Genomic DNA, 13,441 nt, shown 5'->3' with positions numbered 1-13,441 from the left:
TGTAAGCATTGCACTGATTGCAGTATGTGAAATGAATGATCTGTGCACAAAGCACACTTTAGAGTATCACTTCTGACTAGGAGAAAATCAAGATGGAAGGGGGAGTAGGAATTTGCCTAATATCTGTTGAATCCATACTGAATGCAGTAAGGCACTTTTAGAGTTGTATCTGTCCAAGTGAACCTGGAAGTCAGCATGAAGTCACCATTTCTCATCCTTCTCTCTCTCTCTCTCCATCTTGCAAAGTACAGTACTCAGTTTCAGATAACTGGCTATATAAAACTTTTTTTCCGTTTTTTATGTCCTTGTTCATGTATTTTGTTTGCTACATGTGCTACCTTGCTTGATTTACTATACCATAAATATTTTTAAGATCACTTCCACCTAGACAAGGAGGATCTAGACTTCTGTGACAACCAGGACACACACCAAGTTAGGATTACTTTCATTTTGCTTGGGTTTCCATAATTGAAGATAGATCAAGTCAGGAAACAAAAACAGTGAAATCAAGCCACTGAATTTTTGTTTCTGGCTCATATAAATTAGAAATAATCCTGTTGACTTAATTGTAGTTATATCATTTTTGTAATGTCGCAGGTTCAGTGTTTAAGGGTGGACAATTTGTCATAGGATTTGTCAGCAGATACGTCCACTTGTGAAGGTTAAAATCTCCTGTCTTTGACAGAGGTAAAGAGCAGATCCTTCTCCCTGATAGTCACATAAGGATGTGCCCCAAAAGAAGGCTAAAACAGACAATTCCAACATAGACAAAATAAACACCTGAAATATGTTGTGCAATTTAATATTAATGTCATTTTCAGGCCTCTGTTGGGTGAAAATGAGAGTTTTCAAACTTCTCTCAAAGGTTCACCTTGAAAATACAGATCAAAGACAAACATCATTAGTCCACTCTGAGCTCATTGCAGTGTTCTTTTTCCTGTGAACGTGCCCATCAGGTTGTCTCATTGGTTCTGAGCTTTTATTAGTTTAATATTTGCCTGAATAGGTGTTAAATTCTTTGATCTATTTTTATTGGACTCACAAGAAAACTTCAGAACTTCTGTCAAGGAGACACAGAGAGAAACAATGTGTTTCTGCTTGAGTTTTTGTTGCCTCCATTTGATTATTGGGGACCCTGTGTCTAGAGAATAAATAGTATAGGGTAGTATAATGCCATGTAAAATAAAAAGTGTTGGCCAATATTCATGTTCAATGTTAGAATTAGTATGAAAATATTTAGTTGTATATTAAAAAAAACACTGACTACCACCTTAACCATACTGTTATATCCCACAGTGCATCCTTCTCTTAAAAATGTTTGGTTCAGTCACTGCCATGAAAAGTTTTGAGTAGAATCCCCTTTGCGCTTGTACCTTCCTTTCTTCTTGTTGCTTCTAGTGTATCTTTATATACTAAAACAATTCCCTGGGCAAGATTCTTAGATATTCGCCTTCTACACCAGTGACTTGTTCATGCCCCATAATGCCATTCCTCCAATACTAATTTCTTTATGATAGTCAACCGATGTTTAAATGAAAGTCTAATGTAGCTGTGGTACGCATTCTCTTCCCTTGTGTCACAAGGCAATACCTCAAGTTGCAATAAACTTAGTAAACCAGTGTGTATGAACTTCTGTAATGGTTATGCCAAGTGTCAGGCAGCACTGTGTTCATGACACGCTGGCTCAGTTTCAGTTAATTCTTCATGATTTACTCCAATGCCCAGTCTAACATAGCTCCCTAGGCTGTATTATATTTATGTCCACAGTTTGCATATAACTGCCTGTAACTCTTGAGGGTCTCTAGCAAACCTGTGCAGTTTGGCCCCAGGGCTAGAGTGAAATGTCCTGAAGAAGTAGATATAACTCTGTGACTGGGACTTGGATGGCAATAAGATGGTGCTGCACTTCTCCTGTCTGACTTCATTAGCAGACTTGCAGTTAGTGCTTGACTGACAAAGCCAGCACTGCCCTGTGGCTGGAAACAGAATTTTGTCACATTAGGAGATGTCACCTTAGAAGAAAGATGCTTAAAAATACTTTTCTGTGAAGATTGGAGGTACAGCCTTCTGCTAAAATGTCATATGGACTTGGAAATATTCTTGGGACAAAAGCAGTAGAGCACAGTGACGTTCACTTGCTACTTCTAACATAGGTAGTTACTGCTAATGCTGCTGAAGATGCCCTTTTGTCTTAAAAGTTCATGTGATTACCCTGCGTGGAAACAGTACTTCAGCAGCAAACAGCTAAAGGTTTAGTGAGACAGTCTGTTTAAGAAAAGAGAATTGAGGCTATTCTTAAATTTGAAAAATGACATGCACAGGGAATGCTGCCCTTAGCTGTCAGTTGATCTTATGGAAAAAGCCTGGAGGTCTCATACATTTTTTGCTTTCCCAACTTGCCCAAGCAAACCTTGCACAAATTGTGTGGCCTAGAGCTCATTTTGCCATCCATAAAAATGGAGAGAACACATCAGTAAGTCAGCTTTCACTCTGGAATTTATGAAAAAGAATAACTCAGTATTGCGTCTCTCAAAATGAACAATAACCTGCTGCAGTCTTGTACCTTCTGGGGGTTATGTCTGTGACTTGTCACCTCTTCCTTTTTGTCACTACTTCCCCAAATCCTTGCTAATGTAGCTTTCTAGATTTGCCTGTGTACCTCCTGTTCTCCTCACCCAGGAAAGCTGTTGAGCATAGGAGGTTCTTTTCTAATGCTCTCTGGATCCATGCACAATTGTAGGGACTCTGTGAGAGCTGGAAGGATTTCTACCTTTGCCAAGTGCCCTGGGGTCAGGTCTCATGCAGGGCAGGACTCTGGTCTATTTGCTGCCATGTGTTGCCATCCTTACCACAAAATTAAGGCTTTTGTGACTTCACCTTTGAGATTTACTTATGTTTCTACATTTGTTAAAATCTAGCATCCATTTTTGCTCTATATATGTTTACATTTAAACAGCTGATGTAAAGAAAAATACATAAATTTACACTATTTGAAAATAACTGGTAGTTATGCATGTTGCTAATTAGCTGCTGAGGTCAGATTTGGGATAAGTACTCAACAGAACCCAATAGAAGGAGACAAATCAGCTATGCAAGTATACGGAATAATTCTGAAAAGATGACATCATAAAATATATGCACTTCTCTGACCCTGCCACCCTTATGGAGCGTAATGTTTTGGGACTAAAAAGTCATTACAGCCACGCTGAATAAACTTGCTAGAGGGCTGCCTTAGGCCAGTTTCATCTCAATCCCTTCTGATGTGTAAATGCACAGAGCTTTTTATTTCTTGCACTGTCATGGAGTTTTCTGTAAGGCTTCTACAGGTACAAAGCTACAGTTACAAACCTAGCTAATTCCTTAATTTAAGGGTTGGATTAAGCATATGAAATGCAAGGCTCTTCCTCTGAGCGAACATAACACAGAAATCAGAAATGTTTTATTAGTTCCCTGATCTGAGATTTTTCAAGTTCCAGTTAGCGAATAAGTTCAACTTTAAGTGATGTTCCCCAAGTGTATCTTTATCATTTATATCAGTGATGGTCCTCTGAAGATGTCCAACTGGAAGCCTTTTAGATATTTGGCTAGTTTAGCAACCATCTGGTAAATGTCAAAGGGTGAAGGCTGCAACTGGATCAGCAGGGCAGAGAGCCGCCAGGGCAGAACAGAAAACAATATAATACTTGTAATTCACCCCTAGCCCCTCTCCAAATAGAGATGTTTTTTCTTTGAAACGTCTGCATCAAATCCAGTAATTCCACTGCTGTTCTTGTGTTCTACCAAAACCTATAATCATTTGTGGTGTTGACAACTCCAGTTAAAACAGTATTCAAAAGAAAAATATGAGCAACTCTTCATACAGAGGCCATATTCTGTATGCAAGAGTACAGAGCATTAGAAAAGTTCAAAATACAAATGCATTTCACAAGTCAAACTTTTCCTCTGTGTGGCTGGGCACACCTGTTATGAATAACTTTCACAAATCATTGAAGATTGAAAAAAAATGAGCATTCTCAGATCTCTCAAAAATGCATATAATCTCTCTTCATTAGAGTGAAAAATGTAAATTTTCAAAATTCAGGGTCACAACCTCTACATTGATCCATAAAAATAAAAAATATTCTACAGTGTGTGTGTGTGTGTTTGTGGCTTTCAAATCTCTGTTTAGCTGCTGGCACTTTTAAGGAGCTCAATTGGTAGAAAAATTTTAAACAAGAGGGAGGGATAAGAAGGAGACAGAATACTACAGAACAGACACAGAGGAGTCTTCCTGACATTGGTAACATGCTGTCATCTGCTTCTACCTTTTATTTTTACCAAGTGGAAAACAGATTTACCAACAACATGAAATTATACTTGAGTTTATAGAAATGATACAGGTTGAAAACTTGATTATTACAGTAGTTAGCTTGTGTGCTACTTAGAGAAGAGTTTTTGTGACCATCTTGACCTGAAATACTTAAAGGTAGCTATGCAAAAAGTCCCTATTTATTCCAGTTGCAAGGGTACGTATGGGCCCTTTTTATCTTATCACAGTTCTTGTGGCTCCCTTCCCAAGAGCTAGCTGCGTGTACTGAAGAGAAGCAAAAAGTACTAAGCCAGGCTGAAATTTTTAAGTGTAAACACTAGCTCTTCCTGAAATCCAGTTCTATCTTATTATAGCCTACAAGCAGTGTTGCAAACGATCTAGGTGACATAGGAAATTTTACTGTAGCAGCACACTGTCACACTGAGTAGCAACAATTTCTGAGGTGCTGAAAACAGTGTGATCAGGCAGAAAGGAATTAAATCTATTCTCTGCAATGAATCCTGGGTGCAAACACAAATTTTTCCATGAAGACTTGCTCAAAAGCCTGTTGAGACTGACAGAGTTAGGCATTCAGCAAGCTTGGATGAGGACCACAGGGGGTGCAGGAAATATTCCCTTCTTGCTTTTGCTTTGAGCCATTACGTAGGACATAACCTAACCTCTGAAAAAAGTCTGGCCTTTCTGCAGGGCAGCAGGCAGTCTACCTAGTCAGACTACTGTCAGCACTACAGGGGCTCCACGAGTGCTGTTCATAAACAGCATTGCTAGTGTTCTCAAATCACAAGAATTTTCTTCTCCCTGCTTCTTTCATTAATGCATTCAATAAGCATTAGAGAAATTATCTCTCTCTTCTAAAAGAACTGTATTTCCTTTGCTCATCCCGTCGTTGAGCAGAAAGATAAAGCCATGACATTTTTGCTTAAATCATGACGTGCTGTAGGATTCATAAACAATAACTCTACCATGTAACAGTCTGTTTATCTTGAGGTAGCACTGAAATAAAAACCCTGGATATACCTCCTTGCTTGAAACTGGCTTCTAAAAACATATTGAACTCTTTCCTTTGATCTACAGCTCTGTTAAAGAAATGACGGACAGAGAAGAAAACTTTTGGAAAAGCTCATTATCACAAATTCTGGCCTAATAACAATATTGGTATGTTTTATTACAATAATTCTGGGAGGATAGCCTGCAGAGTAGGCTTCAAAAGTTGCTAGCAATCCCATTTTCTTCAGGCATAGAAAGTTCAAAGTAGAGGTATTACCTGGATGCATTTATCCAGGATGAGCAGTTTATATGCTGTACAGAACTGCAGTCCCACAGGACATTAAAATAAAACATGCTTGGTGCAATCAGTGCCGTCAAGAGATTTCTAGAAGCAGCCTCAGAGCCTGGTGACAAAGGCAGGTGCTTAGGGCAAGGCTGTTATAAGAAAGGTGGAGGAGAAATTAGGAGGAATTTAATATATTTAGTATATTTAAGTCTCCCTTTTACCCTTTCTTCCATCAAAAAGGCCAAACAAGTCAGTCAGCAGCAGGGGCTGCCCCCACATGCAGTGTTAGCACTGTATTTAAAGGCTGAAGAATGTAGGCACAGAGCACAAGGACGGACCAAGCAAAGTACCAGCTCTCCCAGGCATGCATCTAAGTGAGGGGATCTGAGCTATTTACTGCAGGCTATTTCATTTCCCTAAAATATCTTATTGTTCCAACCTTGACCTCTGTAGTTTACTGGAATGTTGAAACTTTAAAAGCAAATACTACTATGCTTCATTAGGCATGATTAAAAAATGTCAGCATTCATCACTGTAGCACTTCTTGAAGATCTTGAAGGTATGCAGTAAACTTTCCTCTCTCTCAAAATTTCATAGCTTTTGGTATTTAAAAGTGATTTTTTAAAATGCATATTGATCCTGAACTAATATATTTTTAAAGAGAATAATCTCTCTTGGACGGTGAACACGTCATCAAGCAGTCCAAATGCAACCTTTGAGTGGAGGGCAGAGATGTGTTCCAGAAAAAGAATGAACTCACTTTTCACTGATGAATGAATAATAATTGCTACTGATATTTCTGTGATTTATACGGAGGTTCTCTAGTTGCTGACAGTAAACTGTCAAAACATAACACCATTCAAAATATGTAGATATTGGAAATTAATTTGTAACTGCTTCAAAAATAAAACTTTAAGGCATTATTTTCTGTGAAATATGAAAATACAGAAAATGACAAGGTGGCCTCTGAAGAAGTTATTAAATAACAGTGTTATCTACAGGTAATTTATCTTGATATGACAATAAAGTGCATGCTTTTATTTCCCAAGATTCCATGAATGACTTGATACATATCTTGGTTGAGATTTAGATTTATGTAATGCCAATAATACACTAGCTTATCTGTCAGCTGAAGAAACAAAAATTGGCAGATAAAGACGTTTTGCTTTGTGGCTACTGGTGTCTTTAATCAAAGATTTATCAAAATGTCTCCCAGCTTCCTGACTGCACAACAGTGAAAGGAATCATCATTATTCTGAAGACATCAGTAAAGCTGCAGTAGGAACATTTGACAAATGTAGGAAGAGTACTAAATCACATAGTTTGAAATCTCAAATATTAGCTTTTGGACACCAATTTGTTTAAAAATTAATGGAAAATTAAAATTACTACCTGTCCATCGTAATAATGTCCTCCATTTTGAATTACCCATGTTGAATAATACAGCAAAAAGATATTGTAGGTTACGAAATAAAATTTTCCAACTCAGAGTCTCAGAATGCAGGGATTAGATATGGATTTTTAATACAGATACTGAGTATTTGTAGACTGCTTCCTATTACAGCTTTTTACAATAGGAGTCATTCCAGTGAAAACAGTTAATGTTTAGAGAGATCCAACTTATTTTTAAAATTTTGATGATAGAAACAATGGTTTCTGGATCTTGAACCTAAGAATACACAGATGACTAAACTTCAATAAAAGATAAGTCATGTGGTTTCCATTATTAGAGTGAAAGAGCAATTAACCTTACATTTATGTTCTGCAATGTTTGCAAAACAGATAAAAGGGAAGCTTTATCATATATCTTCATAGGAAGCTGGTGAGGTTAGATTCTTCAGCAATATGTCAGGAAAACTGTCAGAAATCAGGCAAGCAGCCAATGTCAGGTCTGTGTTTCGTCAGGACTTTGATCAAAGTAGCATTTCTGTAGAACTGTACTATATCAGCTCTAGACCAGTAGATCTGCTTGGAAAATCATCAGGAAGATATGAAACCTGTAACTAACTATATCTGGCAGGGATTTTATGGAGGCATACCCAACCAGACAGTAAATGAATTGGGACCACTTACGGTACACAAACTACTGTCCTAATTAAGAACACTGTTGTGTCATTTCCTACTCCTGTGTGGCTGGCAAGACACAATGGAGGCAGGAAGCATGCTCTGATACTAACATCCACACGAAAATCAGAGCCAAGTACATACGCGCGCACACACTCACAAAAATGATGCCCTGGATTTTGTGTTTCATTACTACTGTTCCGTGTGACCATTCATTTAATAGACACTCAAAAAATATTCTGAAAGCAGTTCAGATTCTAGAAATGACTACTTGTGAAATAAAAGGTAGAAATGCAATTTGAAGCTGAACTAGTTTTATTCACCCCTTTGTTCCCTTCACCATCATGCCCGGAACAGTCAAGCCTAAGATTATACATCTTTCAGGAAAATAAAAAGTTGCCTTTCATTTAGAAGTCTCATTGTTGTATTTAGACCCTCATGACAGGACTATTTAAAATAATAAGCTTTTTTTCCCCATGAGGTAGCACATAAGAGCTTCAAGAAATTTCCTTCACGTACCATTGTCAGGCTCAGCAGGAGTCAGAGTTGCTGAGCAACCACCCTCCTTATTAGATGTAATTCATCTTTTAACTACTAGAGAGAACTACTGATGGATGGACCAGAGAAGAGAAAGCAAAAATGCAGGAACTGCTAAATAATAGAGCACCTGTAATATTAATCAATATTGATAGCTAAGTAACAAAAATTCATAAGCAAAAACAACCCTTCCTTATGAATTGTATCTTAAGACCTCACCTGCCTTCGAAAGCGATGTGTCGTTCCACCAGTGTGCTTATGAGGCTTCCATAATACTGCTTTGTTGGGCCAGAACACTGCCTGAGAAACAAAATTATAATGGGCTAAATTAGGTAGGAGTTTAAATAAATCAAACTTGCATACAAGCTGTTAGTGAACATAGGGTAATAGCGATACTTGTTAATTATGTTACGGTTGCTTTTAGATGCTCCCTGAGAGCCTGCTAAGGCACCTGGGAGGAGAAGAACGAGGAACCTGCAATGCCATGTGAGCACTGCTGTGCATCTACCCAAGGTATTCGCAGGGGCAAAATGAGTATCTGCCCAAGGCAATTAGTTGCTGTGGCTCTCCTGAATGCTCTGCTTTCCTGAAGCTAGTGGGAAATCACAAGGCTGGAGAATCCTGGATTTTGGAGTGTTTGCATTTTGTTGGATAGGCTTCTTGCTCAAGGAATCCACAAAAGTGACGACTTTTTTTTTTTTTTTTCCAAAATAGGAAAAAAAAAGTCAGGATAGAGTCTTGCTTTGGGAAAAACCATGCCAAGAATGCAGGAAAGGAGATAAAGAATGAAAATATTTCATGTGAGCGTGAGAGCTGGCACCAGCTTGTCTTCACCTCAAACATCACCTAAAGGTAACCTTTCCTAGATTCGCCAGTAACGGTGAATAAACACAACAGTCTTATTATCTATAACCATGTGGTTAACATAGCAACAGTATTGGTACTGGATGAAATGATAAAAATGAATGGATCAAGAAGGCATTTTTTTTGTATTCAGCATATGAGCCTTGTTGAGCCAAATCCATGATCCTGCCTCCCGGAGACAGACACATTTATATGACTGCCAACAGCTTACTATTTTTCTGTTCAGCCAGTTCCCAGGGTGTGGCACACCCTTAATATAGGGCACAGCTTTTGGATCTCAGCTTCATGGGCTGATGTAGCCCCTTTAGGCACACAAAAGGAAGAGAAAATTTTGTTTTGCAAGATCCCAAGACCATCTATGTTTAGCTGCTGAATGATGTCACACAACTTATTCGTTGGCTGTGAACGATGACTGGGAAGACAAATCGGGAAACAATAATTTACTCATGGGAACACAGAATGACCGTCTAAAGAAGGTATCCTAGGTGGGGTGGTGACAATTTAAGCCTTTGTTGTACTCAGTAGTGACCACAACATCAAGTGTTGCAAACCCTCACATACTGAAGGCAATTTACAAACTAAATGTGGTAATTCTTAGACGGATTTAGCAGTTTGATAAATGCTGCTGTTCTTTAATCTTCATAAGTCTGTGGACAGTACAGAAATTGTTAAATAGTCACTGAACAACCATCTGTTACCAACACTTAGTAAGCAGGACTGTTCCATGAGCTCTGTTACCCAGGCCTTTTTACTGAGAACAGACGCTCAAAATAATAATTTTTATTTTTCTGAGAAATGGATTAACATATTTGATCATTCTGATATCTATATTTATCATCTGAATTTGGCTATAAATATTGCTAAAAAGGATGCAAAAGATTTTCTTATGACTGTTGGAAGATCTTTTTGGTAATTGTCACTTGGATAACTTGTGCAAAGTCATAAACTCCTTTTATCACCGAGGACTTAATCTTGAAACAGTTGTCAGGAATTAGAGCAGCTTGAATTAAATTTTTTAATTCATTCATTTTTTATTTATCAAGCTACTAAGCAGGAGAGGGAATCAGCTTGTCATAAAAAAAGAAGTTGTGGGCAAAAACACTTATCCAACAAATAATAATTATAAAAAAAGCAAAGACTCAGCTCCTGTGGTGACACAGAGCCATTTCTTTCGCAGAGTTGAAGCCTGTGGTCTGAACACAGGAAAAACACTGAACTTCTCTAACAGTTAAAAGTATTGTGTCCTTAATGTATGCAAAAATACTGTGATACTGAAGAGAATATTAAGCTTAAGGAAAAGGAAGCATCAGGTTCATCATTCACATCCCTCCTAAGGAAGCTCTACTATAACTGCAGTTCATACTAAAGTTAAGCCCAAAATAGTAAAAACAATTGAAGTATCCACCAGTGTTACTTTTTCCCTTGAGCATGCAAAGGCTCTGAATGCCACATAAAGCAGGGCACTGAGAATGTGAACTTTAATGGTGAGATTTTGAGAGCTTTCATCTATTCTTGTTTTGCTCTTGGCAAAACTTTAAAGTAGTGGCTAGGTTGTGCCTACATTTAAATGTGGGTTAAAAGGAAAATGTGCAAGGACATTGATAACATAATTACAAAATAAATTAAAGTGCATCTTATCAGTAAAGTAGTCTGTTTGTGCACATTTTGGAGCAGAGAAGGTACAGGGATTTCCTGCTTGTGCTTTAATCTTTTCCAACAGCCAGTTTGAACTCCTGTTTGAAAAGAGTCAAATACTTGCTAAATCTTTGTACTTGGGTATGCACATTTATGTCATCACACACTGCATTATTGATTTAACTTACAGGATGCATAGATAAAGTTCAACTTTAATACAATATGTGAATATCTGTAGGAATTTGATGGTCAGAAGCACTTCATAGATCATCATATCTTTAGGCAGGAAAAAAAAAAGAGAGCCTCAGAGTTTCAGAGTTTTCCAACATCCTTCTTGTGTTGGGGGGGCCCAGACCTGGACACAGTACTCCAGGTGGGGTCTCACAAGAGGAGAGTAGAGGGACAGAATAATCTCCATTGACCTGCTGGCAATGCTTCTCTTGATGCAGCCCAGGACACAGTTGGCCTTCTGGGCTGCAAGCACACATTGCCGGCTCATGTTCACTTTTTTAATCTACCAACAACCCCAAGCCTTTCTCCTCAAGGCTGCACTGAAGCCATTCTCCACACAGCCTGTATTTGTGTTTGGGATTGCCTCGACCCATGTGCATGACGTTGCCCTTGGCCTTGTTGAACTTCATGAGGTTGGCACGGGCCCACCTCTCAAGCCTGTCCAGGTCTCTCTGGATGGCATCCCTTCCCTCCAGCACATCAACTGCACCAGACAGCTTGATGTCACTGTCAAACTTGCTGAGAGTGCACTTGGTCCCTCTATGTCTCCAAGATGTTAAACAGCACCAGTCCCAGCACCAACCCCTGAGGAACACCACTCATCACCAGTCTCCATTCAAACACTGAGCTGTTCACCACAACTCTGAGTGCAACCATCCAGCCAATTCCTTATCCATCATGTGTTCCAGCTGTCAAATCCATGTCTCCCCAATTCAGAGTCAAAAATGTCATGTGGGATGGTGTTGAATGCTTTGCACAAGTCCAGGTAGATGACATTAGTTGCTCTTCCCTTATCCACCAATGCTGTAACCCCATCGTAGAAGGCAACTAAATTTGTCAGGCACGATTTGCCCTTAGTGAAGCCATGTTGTCTCTCACCAATCACCTCCTTATTTTCCATGTGCCTTAGCAGAATCTCCAGGAGGATCTGCTCCATTATCTTGCCAGACATAGAGGACAGAGACTGACCGGTCTGTAGTTCCCCAGGTCTTCCTTTTTTCCTTTCTTTAAAATGGGGGTTATATTTCCCCTTTTCCAGTCAGTAGGAACATCCCCAGACTGCCATGACTTTTCAGATATAATGGATAGTGGCTTAGCAACTATCTCTGCCAGTTCCCTCAGGACCCGCAGATGCATCTCATCTGGTCCCAATGACTTGCGAATCTTCAGGTTCTTTAGATGGTCTCGAACCTGATCTTCTCCTACAGTGGGTAGTTCTTAATTCTCCTAGTCCTTTGCCTTCTATGATTTGGGCAGCCAAGGCTTCCCTTGAGTTTCACATTCCCCCACAGCCCTTACTTGCTGGCAAGAACAAGGTCCAGCATAGCCCCTCTCCTTGTTGGCTCCTCTATCACTTGGAGGAGGAAGTTGTCATCAACACACTCCAGAAATCTCCTGGATTGCTTATGCCCTGCTGTGTTGTCTCTCTGTCGTGGATTAAGAACATTGTGTGAGCAGGTGTGTGGCTTGGCCCCAAGCCAAGGGCTAACCCACCACACTCTACAACAGATATCAGGGTGGTTGAAGTCCCCCATGAGGACAAGGGCTTGTGAAAGCGAGGCTGCACCTATTGCCTATAGATGATCTCATCCACTTGCTCTTCCTGATCCAATGGCCTGTAGCAGACCCCCACTATAATGTCCCCTGTCCGTGCCCTCCTTTTGATCCTGACCCGTAGGCTCTCAGTTGGCTCCTCATCCATCCCCAGTTGGCTCTCAGTTGGCTCCTCATCCGTGCACTCCAGCTGGTCACTGTCATAGGGGGCAACACCCCCTCCTCATCTCCCCTGCCTGTCCTTCCTAAAGAGCCTGTATGCTTCCATTCCAACACTCCAGTCGTAGGATCCATCCCACCATGTCTCCATGATGCCAGTGAGATCGTAGCCCTGCAGGCTTGTGCACGTCTCTAACTCCTCGTTTGTTCCCCAAGCTACACACATTTGCACAGAGACACTTCAGTTGAGCCCCAGATGAAGCTGACTTACTGGCAGGAAGTCCTTTTTGTTGCCCTTCAGGTGCTCTCCTGCTGACCTGTGATTCTTCTCCAGGCTCTGGGCATCTGTTGCTGGCCCTGGCTTCAAAATGCTATGACTGGGATGGATTGAGGTTCATAGAATCATTAAGGTTGGAAAAGACCTCAAGGGTCATCAAGTCCAACCATCAACCCAACACCACCTAACCCAGGTCTCATGTTGACAACAAGCACATTGCCTGTTCTGATCCCTGTACTTGAAAAGGGGAAAGTAGAGCACCCCCAGTGCTAATATTGTCTGCCAGAAAAGTAACCAGCACCATCTCAACATAAAGTTCCTTCAGTGCTGAGGAACACCCAGACTTCATTTCAATAGGGACACAGGCCAGATAAAATTGGACAAAGCCAAATGCAGCAGATTCTACATTCTTCAGGTGAAAAACAACACCATCGATTTAGATACATTTAGAAATAATTAGAACCAATGTGATTTGGAATTAGAATTGTAAGTAACTTTGGAGGGTTGTCTGTTTTGGTTTCTTCCCCCTCCCCCCCCC

The sequence above is a fragment of the Pterocles gutturalis genome, unplaced genomic scaffold (assembly GCF_000699245.1).
Source record: "Pterocles gutturalis isolate BGI_N339 unplaced genomic scaffold, ASM69924v1 scaffold14672, whole genome shotgun sequence".
NCBI classification, from domain to species: Eukaryota; Metazoa; Chordata; class Aves; order Pterocliformes; family Pteroclidae; genus Pterocles; species Pterocles gutturalis.
The sequence above is the reverse complement of the archived record's forward strand: the minus strand, read 5'-3'. Positions refer to the sequence as shown.